The sequence below is a fragment of the Leucoraja erinacea genome, chromosome 3 (assembly GCF_028641065.1).
Source record: "Leucoraja erinacea ecotype New England chromosome 3, Leri_hhj_1, whole genome shotgun sequence".
NCBI classification, from domain to species: Eukaryota; Metazoa; Chordata; class Chondrichthyes; order Rajiformes; family Rajidae; genus Leucoraja; species Leucoraja erinaceus.
In genome coordinates this window covers 105,649,044-105,661,612 of record NC_073379.1, presented here as the reverse complement: position 1 = coordinate 105,661,612, position 12,569 = coordinate 105,649,044, and positions in this window count along the sequence as shown.

Here is a 12,569-nt window from a genome sequence, read left to right as displayed (position 1 = left end):
TCTTTTTCTTGTGTGTATGACTGCAGAAACCAAATTTTGTTTGAACCTCAATGAGGTTCAAATGACAACAAATAAATTGTATCATTGTATCTATCCCCCTCATGATTTTATCCCCCTCATGATCACCTTTCAGTCTCCTGTCTTCCAAGCAATAAAGTCCTTGAGTTACTTGGAATATTGGATTTCCTGGTAGTACTGGGTTTACTTGGATTATTTGGGAAGTCCGGAATTGTTTGGGGTTACTGAAAGATTGTGATTAATGCAGTCTTTGAAAAAACTGCTGTTGAGAATTTTGGGGATTCTGAAAAAATGTTGGTTACACTAGAATTGCTGGTATTACTGAACATTTTCAGAATGCTGGAGATACTGGTATTGTTTGTAATGCTTTGATATGACACACAAGAAAAATAAGCAGCAGTGGGCCATTTCCCCTCCATTTGGCTGCTCCACCATTCAGCAAAGTCACGACTAATCATACTTCAGAAACATTTTAGTACACATCCAACAACACCTTTGTGACCCAAAAATGTATCAATCTCTATATTGAACATATTCAACAACCAAATATGAAGCAACATGGACTAGCTCTATAATTAATCTCTTCATGTCAAAGGTCTGACTTTGTTATATCGATTGCATTTCTATCAAGCACATAGCTTGACGACAGCAATTAACGATGGCATCCATGATTTTTACACAATTCTGCTTTCACTTCTTTCCGATAATGTAGGCTTTATTTCAAAGGCTATCATTTATTGTTCATCCCTAATTGTCATTGAGAAGATGGATTTTGAGTTACCTTCAGTTAGTTCATTTGATGTTCTCCCACACTATTGTTAGCTTTGCGATTTAGATTAAATGATGAAGGAACAGTGATTTGTGTCCAAGGCAGGATGGTTTGTAAGTTAGAGAGGCACCTGCAGGTGGTGCTGTTGCTGCTCATGTGTGACTTGACTGTAGAAATGGGTTTGAGAGGTGCTGCATGCAGCAGGAGTCTAATGATTAACTTAAGTCTAATTAGTGCTGAATGCAATTACAGTAGAGGGAATTCATGTCTCGGTTGCTGGATCCTTCAACTGAAACATAGTGCATTCAACAACCTTCTCAGCATTGTAATGAAATGTCCTTGAGTTGACTCAGCACACGTAAACAAAAGATCACAATCGCAATAATACTTTATTAGCCAAGTATGGTTTGCAACATACGAGGAATTTCATTTGCATAAGATCGCAAATATCAGCAAGTGAACCAAGATGTCACATAAATTTGACTTTTTTTGTCATGCTAGCTATTTTTTTTTTTCAGTGTCAAAGCTGGGATCTCTTGCCAATCTGGAGAAAGAAAATAAATGTTTTTGACGTGTTATTGATAACTAAGTCTATGTTCGGTAGACAGATATGATGTATAATTCATATCCATGCAAAACATGCACACAGATTTTCCAATTTGAACATCTTGCTCTTAGAACAAGTCAGAGATTTTGCTGAACCCATTAGTAGCTGCAGTTATCTGAGGATTGTTGCAAATACATCTATCTATATAACTAAAAGTCTCATCTTGACCATTTCCTGTCTGCGCTGTATATTGATTTTAGAAATAACGCTACCATATATCGCTATTCATTTTGGCCATCTTACTCACAATCCTCATCCGGTGAGGCAGCCCCCAAAAAAAAGTTATGAATGTTTAAAAAATCTTGAGATCGGCTGATTGGTCCTCTCCCCTGTCAATCACCATGATGGAGGTAACGCCCCTTCCGGGGGCCAGGAGAAAAAGCCCAAATGGTATGACATTGCATTTGAATTTGGTGACCTGCACTCTGCTTGAAATGGCATTGCATTTGAATTTGGTGGCCTGCACTGTGCTTGAAATGGTATTACATTGCATTTGAATTTGGTGGCCTGCACTGTGCTTGAAATGGTATGACGTTGCATTTGGATTTGGTGGCCTTCACTCTGCTTGAAATGGTATGACATTGCATTTGAATTGGGTGGCCTGCACTCTACTTGAAATGGTATGACGTTGCATTTGAATTTGGTGGTTTGGTGGAATTTGAAATTCACAGTCTTATTTTCAAGAACCCCTCTCACCTCAAACACTTGTAAGATACATTTAGTAATATTGAGCCTGTAATATTTAGCAGTAATTACCTGCTAAATGTTGCTGCAATGAATCTGCGTAGAAGCTAGCAGTCACTGCAGAGGAAGCCACAGTGAGAAATGCTGTTTTGTATGGTGGAAGTTCTTTAAGTTATATTATTTAAATTACTGGCCATCCTCCAGAATCTTACCAATGAGGGAAGTTACTGAAACAAGCCGTGGATTAATTTTTAAAGGTTAACTTTTGTTTTTAAATATAGCTGTATTCTTGTCCCTTCCTATATCCAGAATCTCCTACAGCTCAATGATCCTGAAAGTTAACTGTGCTCCTCTAAGACTGGCCTCTGGATCATCCCCAGATTTAATCACATCAAACCCAAGCTCTGGAATCCTTCCCTCAACATCTATTCCCTTACAATTTCTTCATATAAACTTTTGATGAAGCTTTTGGTCATTTGTCCCTATATTTCCATGAGTGGGTCCATATTAGATGTTGCTTAATGTTGTGAAGATCCATGGGACATGCTAAAGTAACCAAATCGATCAAACTTCTGAGCAGTCTTAAGCTTCCACATTTCACTATGATGTTTGTCATTTCATATTCGTGTTTTGAGAACTGAATTTGGATTAACCACTCTAAAGATGTTACTGTAAGCTTGTTTCCAAATATACATTAGTCTCTTATGCCAGTTGTACTACAAGAATATATGTCTCCCACTTAACTATAGATTCTGTTCAACTGTAGCTTCCAGAATTATTTATGTTGAACTGATGTGTGTTCGAGTGTTCTAAACACTTCATGTTTTTGTTCTGGGTTTCTTAAATTTCAAAGTGATCTTTGAGCAAAGAGACACCAACAAACTCCACTTCAGTTTATACAGGAGCATCAGCTGAGGCATGAACATGATTTGTTGATCTCTCTGACAGCGAAAAACAGTCTAAAGAAGTTCTGATGAAGAGTCTTCAATCTGAAACAAGTATGTTACAATCTGTTTCTCTTTCCACATATGTTGCTACTGAGTCTAGCATTTTCTGGTTGTATTTTGGAATTCCAGCATTTACCTGCCTATCTTCATTCTAATTTAATTTTAAAAAGTCTTTATTTTGACAGCAAATTTAAATGATTTTTGGAGTGATATCAATGGCAGGAATGAGAGAAACCAGCTGAATTGTGTGTAGGCAGATGCGATGTTATTCGTTTTGTTCTATTGAAGATTCTATCAGTAAGCTTGAGCACCAAGGTGCAACCTGGCAACAAGCCTTCTGCTTGTACCACCTGTGCAAAACAATAAATACATCTTGAAATAATGACATTAAGTATTTATACTCAATTCCCAAGTAATTATACTTACTGATGGATAGTGAAATTAATTATTTAAAAAGGCATTTACTATGGAGACGATTGCAATGGTATCTGATATCATCAGCATTACTCAAGCAATCAATAACTTACAGCATCTAGACAGCGAAAAAACTTGATCATGAATGGCATATTTCATGACCTCAGGATTTCCAATATACGGTATTTAACAGCTAATGTTGTATTTTTCAAGGGTAGCCATTTTTACAATATGGTGCTTAAGGAACTGTCAGTAAGGGTCTCAGAAAGTAAAAAAAAAATAGATACTTCAGATGCTGTCTTGGAAGGTACATGGAGGTTTATAGAATTCAATACATTTACAGCATTTGGCTAGTCATGAGTCTTCTTGACACTAACTTTCCTCATTAAATCTTATCAACCAAATAGGTTGTTAAACAGCAGGATCATTTGAGGAACCCTGGAATCACCACTATCAAAGATATTCCTTCATCCTTTCCAACTCTCCCCATTCTCTTATGACAATTTAAAACTAATTTATAGACTCGCATTCCCGGTACTAATGAAAGGTTTTGATCTGATACATTAGATCTTTCGCTTTCCAGAGATGTTGCCTGACCCGCTGAGTGATTCTAGTATTTTCCATTTTTGTTTCCAGTATTTGCAATAGACAATAGACATTTTTTTTGTTTTTCAAGAATCATCAAGGCAATGGTCAAAGCAGTTCAGAGAACTTGACACAAAGTAGGATACAAAGTTGTGAGACTGTCCCAAGGCATATATTGCCTTGAATATGAATTGCTTGGTGACATAAAATGCCTTGTATGGTGTACAATTCAAATCCAATGCAAAATATAACATAAGGAAAAAGCAAAGTCTGTGATAGTCCTTCTGGGTCTTCTGAGCATACAAAGAGGTAATGCATTTGTGAAGCCAGCTTCAATATCACTGACAGGTCCTGGCTGCTAGCCTGGCGTTCAATACCGGGAATCCAGCCCAGGTGATACTCACTCAACCACCAATCTGTCAACCTCACCCCAGCCCTCCAAATACCTACTCCCTGGGCCATCATGCCTGGCAGCCACCATCCTCTGGCAATGTCCCTGTGTCATGCACTTTTCAATTACTGGCCTGATCCCTCTACTCACAACATGCTCCAACCCCTCAACTGACCTCCAGCGTGGCCCCTTTAATAAAGTCACTGCCATATCCCACTAACCTCTGTGGTCCATTTTCTCAACTGGCCTCCTTTCCCAAATCCATCTACATAGCTTTTGCTCCGATCACCCAACAGATTTGAGGGCCAGACATCCTCTGTTAACCTACTGACCTGATCCTCCTTCTGATCCCCACAGAATGATTCTATTCTATTTCCAGCCTGATCACTCCTTAACAACTAATTCCTGATGTTCCCTTCCTGATCTTAGCCTCCCCCTCTCTAATCCCGTCCTCACATTCCTCTCTACCCGATCCTATCCTGATGTTGCTCTCCCAATCCTGTCCCAATGTCCTCTTTATAATCCTACCTGGTGTCTCTTCCCTAATTCTGTACATTATCTCTGTTCTCATCTCAATGACACTTTATCAGTAACCTTCTCCCTCTCTCTGAGGAAGAGTCTTGACCCGAAACCTCTTCTAATCATGCTCTCATCATGAGAGTGGTGAAAACAGCCCAGTCAATTACAGGTTAATCGTTTTCTTCCAGCTAGTCCATCTTCATGGTGCACTTCATCAGGAAGGCTGACCATTCCCTTTTCTCTCTTCTGAAAGAAACATAGAAACATGGAAATTAGGTGCAGGAGTAGGCCATTCGGCCCTTCGAGCCTGCACTGCCATTCAATATGATCATGGCTGATCATCCAACTCAGAATCCCGTACCTGCCTTCTCTCCATACCCTCTGATCCCCTTAGCCACAAGGGCCACATCTAAGTCCCTCTTAAATATAGCCAATGAACTGGCCTTGACTACCCTCTGTGGCAGAGAGTTCCAGAGATTCACCACTCTCTGTGTGATGGTATTAAACGCTGAGCTGAAGTCTCATCTCAGTTTTAAAGGATTTCCCCCTTATCCTTAAGCTGTGACCCCTTGTCCTGGACTTCCCCAACATCGGGAGCAATTTTCCTGCATCTAGTCTGTCCAACCCCTTAAGAATTTTGTAAGTTTCTATAAGATCCCCTCTCAGTCTCCTAAATTCTAGAGAGTATAAACCAAGTCTATCCAGTCTTTCTTCATAAGACAGTCCTGACATCCCAGGAATCAGTCTGGTGAACCTTCTCTGCACTCCCTCTAAAGGGAAAGAAGATCCAGTAACTTGAAAACCCGGGAATCCAAACTGAAGATCATCTTTTCCCCCCGCTGCAATCATACTCCTGATTCAATCACCTCTTTCACATCCCCTTCTCTGAACTACTGGCATGTACTCTTGCTCTTAATACTACCTCATTTACATATTCATTATTATAGTTTAATAGTTTTTGCACTACCTCATGTTGTGCGCCAATTTTACATTCTGCAGTTCTGCACCCCTTGCGTTTATTGTTGCATTTACCATCGTTGCATGTATACTGTTTACTCTGGATTTCATGTGCACAAATAATGTCAATACACCCTAGTGTATAAGACAATAAACTAATTCGAATCTTGTAGAGACAAGACATAAGAGAGTACAAGTGCTGGAATCTGCATGAAAGGATCAGGGAATGAAAGTGGGGTCGTCCCAGACAGGGATGGGATTGTCAACGTATTACAGGATAGCTATTTGTATCGCTTAGTGTTGATTTGAAGTTAAGCTAATACTGTACCAAATCTGGTTATAAAAAGAACCTACACACATCGCTATACTGTACATAATTAATAAAACCAAAGAGTATTTATATTCATTTTAATTGTTCTAAAATGCAGGCCAAGGAAATGAATGAGATCAGCAAAATATAGTGACAAGGGAGTTCAAAGTAACGTTACCTGGTGATTTAGATACACTTTACTTGGGAAGGGATGAGGATCTGAGGCTGAGAAGGAAGGGAATACTGACCTGACAGTTCATGATGAAACAAAAGGACAATTACCAAAGGAGACATTCCTTGACCAGAAGTTTTTGATTATTTGAAAGAGTCAGCAGGAGATACTGAAAATCTTTTGCTTTTTAAATGCTACAACATCTGTGACTGAACACAGGAGAATCCTTTGAACCATATCACCACAAGATATTACCATTTCAAAGCAATCTGCATCCATGATTAACCACACAGCAACAACGCAGTGGCTCCCTCTAAATTTATTTGGCTTTTCAATTCTATTTAACTCCTCTATAAACATATTCAACAAACATCTTCAGGGAACACTCATCACCCAGAACCTATTAGCATTGCATAAAGGATGTACATGATTAAATTATTGTTTTTTCTCATGCTGAGGCATATGTGTAAAATTACTGCTGGGCCTCTCCCAGTTCTATTTTGAAGGCAGATAAGCCACAGAAAGATGGGCAGTGAGGTGAAGTAAGCCATTTATTCAAGGGTGTTTATTGAATTAATAGTCTACAAAAATCCTTCACTTCAAAAGTGTTGCTGAACATTGAACAGTGTTAGATTTTCAAAAATATTTTAGGACTGAGCTTATAAATTTGAAGTGATAGAAAAAATAAAATAAAGCAGGAACAATAAAATGTACATTTTAAATACATTTAACATAGTAAAATAATCTAAGTGTTCAAATAAATATTATCAATCTAATTTAACACCAAGCCAGAATAAGGAGATATTCGGACAAAGTTGCAGCGGTAGGATTAGGGAGCACATGATAGGAGGAAAAAATAATTAGGGAGGAAATCAGAAGATCAGATCATAAAATATAGGAGCAGAATTAAGCCATTCGGCCATCGAGTCTGCTCCAACATTTGATCATGGCTGATCTATTTTTCCCTATCAATCGCATTCTCCCGCCTTCTCCCCATAACCTTTGAAGCCCTTACTAAACAAGAACTTACCTCCGCTTTAAAAATACCATTGACTTGGCAATTAATTTCACAGGTTCTCCATTCTCTGGCTAAATAAATTCCTCCCCATCTCCATTCTAAATTCTAGACTTTGAGACCTTTGCAGCTGAAGGCTTGTCCATCAACAATGGAATAATTAAAAGTCCACAAAAATGCTGGAGAAACTCAGCGGGTGCAGCAGCATCTATAGAGCGAAGGAAATAGGCGACGTTTCGGGCCGAAACCCCCCATCAGACTGAAGAAGGGTTTCGGTCCGAAACGTCGCCTATTTCCTTCGCTCCATAGATGCTGCTGCACCCACTGAGTTTCTCCAGCTTTTTTGTGTACCTTCGATTTTCCAGCATCTGCAGTTCCTTCTTGAACACATGGAAAAATTAAAATTAGGTTGCTCAATGATACTGCTATTGGAAGGCAAAAAACTATGATGGAACTGATATAAATGATGCTTGTTGGGAGTTGGGGTAGTGGTGTTGGAATTATGGAGAAATTAAAAAATGAGGCAAACTTTAAATAATTTTCTAACCAGTAGCTACCGTGGTCCAGTAAGCGCAGAAGGGCTGCGTGAATGGAAGTTGGTGTGACATATGAGAGGGGCAAATTTTGAATTACCCAAAGTTTACAGATGGTAGATCATTGGACACTATCCAGAAGTACTCAGATTCATATGTAATAGATGAAACAGAAACTGAAAATTCTGGAAGTATTGTTAGCATTTGTATGGAGATAATACTTTGCATAAGCTGAGGTCAGGTCATAAGGTAATTTGTGATACGAGCAGAATTAGGCCATTCGGCCCATTAAGTCTACTCCACCATTCAATCATGGCTGATCTATCTTTCCCTCCCAACCCCATTCTCCTGCCTTCTCCCCATAACCCCTGACACCCATACTAATCGAGAATCTATCGATCTCTGCCTTAAAAATATTCATTGACTTGGCCTCCACAGCCTTCTGTGGCAGGTTTTCATATTTATTTTTGAAAGCATACCAATGACAGCCACAATGCATCCTCTTGTAAAATGGTGTTAATACATTTATTAATACATTGATTTTGAAGAATCTCCAGCCTTCTTAGAAGTTAATACAAACTGTTAGACAATAGACAATAGGTACAGGAGTAGGCCATGTGGCCCTTCGAGCCAGCACCACCATTCAATGTGATCATGGCTGATCATCCCCAATCAGTACCTCATTCCTGCCTTCTTCCCATATCCCCTGACTCCGCTATTTTTAAGAGCCCTATCTAGCTCTCTCTCAGAGAACCTGCCTCCACCGCCCTCTGAGGCAGAGAATTCCACAGACTCACCACTCTGTGAGAAAAAGTGTTTCCTCGTCTCCGTTCTAAATGGCTTACTCCTTATTCTTAAACTGTGGCCCCTGGTTCTGGACTCCCCCAACATCGGGAACATGTTTCCTGCCTCTAGCGTGTCCAAGGCCTTAACAATTTTCCATTCCTCAGCATATGACAGTCCCGCCATCCCGGGAATTAACCTTGTAAACCTACGCTGCTCTCCCTCAATAGCAAGAATGTCCTTCCTCAAATTAGGGGACCAAAACTGCACACAATACTCCAGGTATGGTCTCACTAGGGCTCTGTACAGCAATGTTTTCTGGTAGCCAGTCATATTTTATGCCTTTCTAATTATTAGGACATTTTAGCTTAAACAAATTACATTTTTCACTTAGCCACATCATGTTCTCTGGTCAAATCTATGCATTTTTCCTTACTATATCATACACTGAATTGATTTAGCAAAATAAATTGAGGCCATGATTAGGATGGGACAATATCATTATGTCAATATCAAGAGGAGGGAAGAGACTGCAGCCCTAAGATTTTTGCTACCACCACAGTGAGGAGGTGCTTGGAGGATACACTGTGGTGGATGTTAATTTGTGTTTAGTGTTGTTTATTATTGTATGATTGTATGTATGACTGCAGGCACGAAATTTCATTCTGAATGACAATAAAGGAATTCAATTCAATTCAATTCAATTACTTCCTATGAAATACAACACCACACATTTGAAATGCTATATTCTATTCTACATATCATATATCAGATGTTAACAATTTTCTCCTTTTGATATAAAAGTCACACAGCATGGAAACAAGCCCTTTGGCCGAGCTTGCCCATTCCGACCAAGATTCCCCATCTACACTGTGTTTGGCCCATATCACCTCTTAATTTTTTCCTATCCGCACACCTGTCCAAATGTCTGTTACATGTTGTCATAGTAACATGTAATAAGATGGTTAATATATTTTGAATCTTTGTTGGCTGAAACCAAGACAAGATTATTTTGAACCTACAGTTTTTGTTCCCTGCCTTTTTTGCTGAAGTGGATGGTTTAAATAGCTCAAATATTGATTCAGGGACACAAACGGCTGCATCATTCATTGGGCTCCGACAACTGGACAAATGCTTCCATGGTTACTTTTTTGACATTCACAGTGGATTCTCCGCTTTGTCTGCTCCCTTCTCTGCTGTTGAAATAAAAATAACAATCCATAGGGAACTGCCACACATGGTGAACAAAATTCAGGAACAAGTTTAATAGAAAGACAGCATCAGCTAGTCTTGCATGGATTTCAGCCACAAATAAACCCTTTAGATTACTCCTGTCTAAAACTTTGTCTTGCAGTGTTTACAGGTTATCTAATCTGTTGGGTATGCATTTTACTTTTTATTTTTCAGAGCAGTTTATACTTACTGCTTGCAAAATACCAGTTCTTAATTTAAAGAAGTGATTAAACACTTCATTAAAATCTAGGAAAGAAATCTCAAAGACAAAGCCAATAGTACAATGCACAATGTGTTTGATGACTGCATCTATTTGTTGAGCATGCCTGATGTTACTACTGTTACTACTGATAAATCCTGCACCTCTTTCCATTGTTCCCTGTTGTCTCGAAATCAAATTAGCAAAAGCTACTACAAATTCAATATTTGAAGCCTAAATTGTTGGAATTAAAAATAATAAAAAAACAGTATTTTTTCTCAATAATTAATGCACAACATTAGCAACCTTACTAAGTCTTTTTTTTTTGTTGCTTCTGTTATTTTCTACCAGGAAATGTCTTTATTTAGGATGAAAAGTACCCTCATGACAGAAGATCATGGATAAATAAAAGGGGTGATTTTCTTCTGTATCCTTGTTGTTCAGTGTTGTCAAGGAGCTGGCAAGTGATTAAAATCAGATGACCATTGACTGCTGCAGATCCACCTGATGCAATTTCCAAACCTTTGAAAGAGGCAGCCAGTACTGCTGCTTATTTCAATTGCCTATTCAAACTAGGGATGTCTGGCAGGACAATATAGGAAGCTATTCACAATTTTCACTGATGCTATCAGGCATGTAGTGGTTCACTCAATGATCCAAGAGGAACTGCTGTAAGACATACAAAATAGCTAGGCTTCATATGCAAATTTTTTATGATATTTGGAAATTGCAATAATGAATGGAAAGTTCTCTATGCTTCCTGGCACATGTTATTTTAATGCACCTTTTTTATAATAATGTGGGGAGTTTGTCTTAAACCAGCAGGCTGTACACACAGGAATTACACTGGGTTTATGTTGTATTCGAGGTCTAGGACACAACAGTTTACACCTGTTGAAACTCTAACAATAACAATGAGAGATTTTGCAACTGGAGGCAGCTGTTTAGCATTTGACTAGATAATAATATCCCACATTTCTGATCTTCTACCTTTCTGGAGAGTGCATCTGATGGGGGCAAATACCATACAGTCCATATGATGCTAGATCCTTATGAGCTGGGGAATTCAAAACACCTTGCATAACGCGTGCATGCCCCTGGCTCTGTTCCTCAACATTTTGTCCTGTAACTGCTGAGCAGAAAGATCAGCCTGAAAGGACTCACTGGAAACTCACAGGAAGGGACTGCGGATGCTGGTTTAAAACAAAGATAGGCACAAAATGCTGGAGTAACTCAGCGGAACAGGCAGCATCTCCGGAGAGAAGAAATGGGTGACGTTTCGGGTTGAGACCCTTCTTCAGATCATCTGCATGATGGAACCAACCCTGGAGAGGATCCGGATCCAAAACAATGTTTACCCATTTCCCTCCAGCAGTTTGTTTTTATGTGCTGGAATTTTTGTCCATGTTTATTGTATAATGGCTGAATTACCTGAAAATATAGTATTTTAGAAGACTAGCTAGAACGTGTTAACTATTAGCATGGGTTTTTTTGCTGCTCAATCACAACAATCCCTCAAATAGTGTGTAGTAGATTATGTTGGTGAGTTTGTCGTGATTTACGGGAAAGTTGATAATGGAAAGCCTGGGAATATAATCAAGACAAGAAATATTTGTAAAGGTATACAATTTGATGATGTTCTCTGAATTGAGCTTTCTTTACAATCAACACTGAAGCTCTTCAAAAGCCTGAGAAACTGAACTTGAGAGGTAACATTAGTCCTGAAGTGTCTCATTAGTCCCTTACGAGAACAGGACCTATTTATTATTTGAAGAGAATACTGTTTGTTGTTATGCATGACATCCAGAGGTCCTCTCTGAATCTTATGTGTTAACCAAGGAGAAGCATTCATTGTATTCATGGCAATAATTGTAGATTGAACCTTTTGAACAAGGGAAAAAGTAAGCTTCAATTTTAAAGAGGTAATATGGGAGAAAAGAAAATATAAATACAGAAATCAAAATGTAACTAATGGGAAATTTGTAGACTATAAGTTGAGATTTTAAGCAAAATATTAGTTTGAATATTTATGTTAAATCTTATTATTTTAGATTTAGAGCTTAGCAAATTGCTTTATATCTATATGGTGCAATTCTAAATCTGTGTTAATTACAAAATAAAGCCAACTTTGCCAAAGTAAAAGATGATTCAGTGAAAACCTGAAAATAAAGAATAAACAAGTTCTTGCAGACAGAAGATTGTTTTTCATAAAATTCATTCTACAACAGAATGGCTAATCTGTGATTTTTACATGCTATTTTTGTTGATTCTGTGTTGCAGCTTTACCAAATTGGCATCTCATTGTTAAGTAGACCAGGTGCTGGTCCTAGCATGCCATTCTGCTCTCTTCTTAAAAACAGCATTAATTCCCTAGTTTGATGGTATGAGGGATATACTGGGCCATGTGGCGATGTACGTTCCTGTTGATAATTG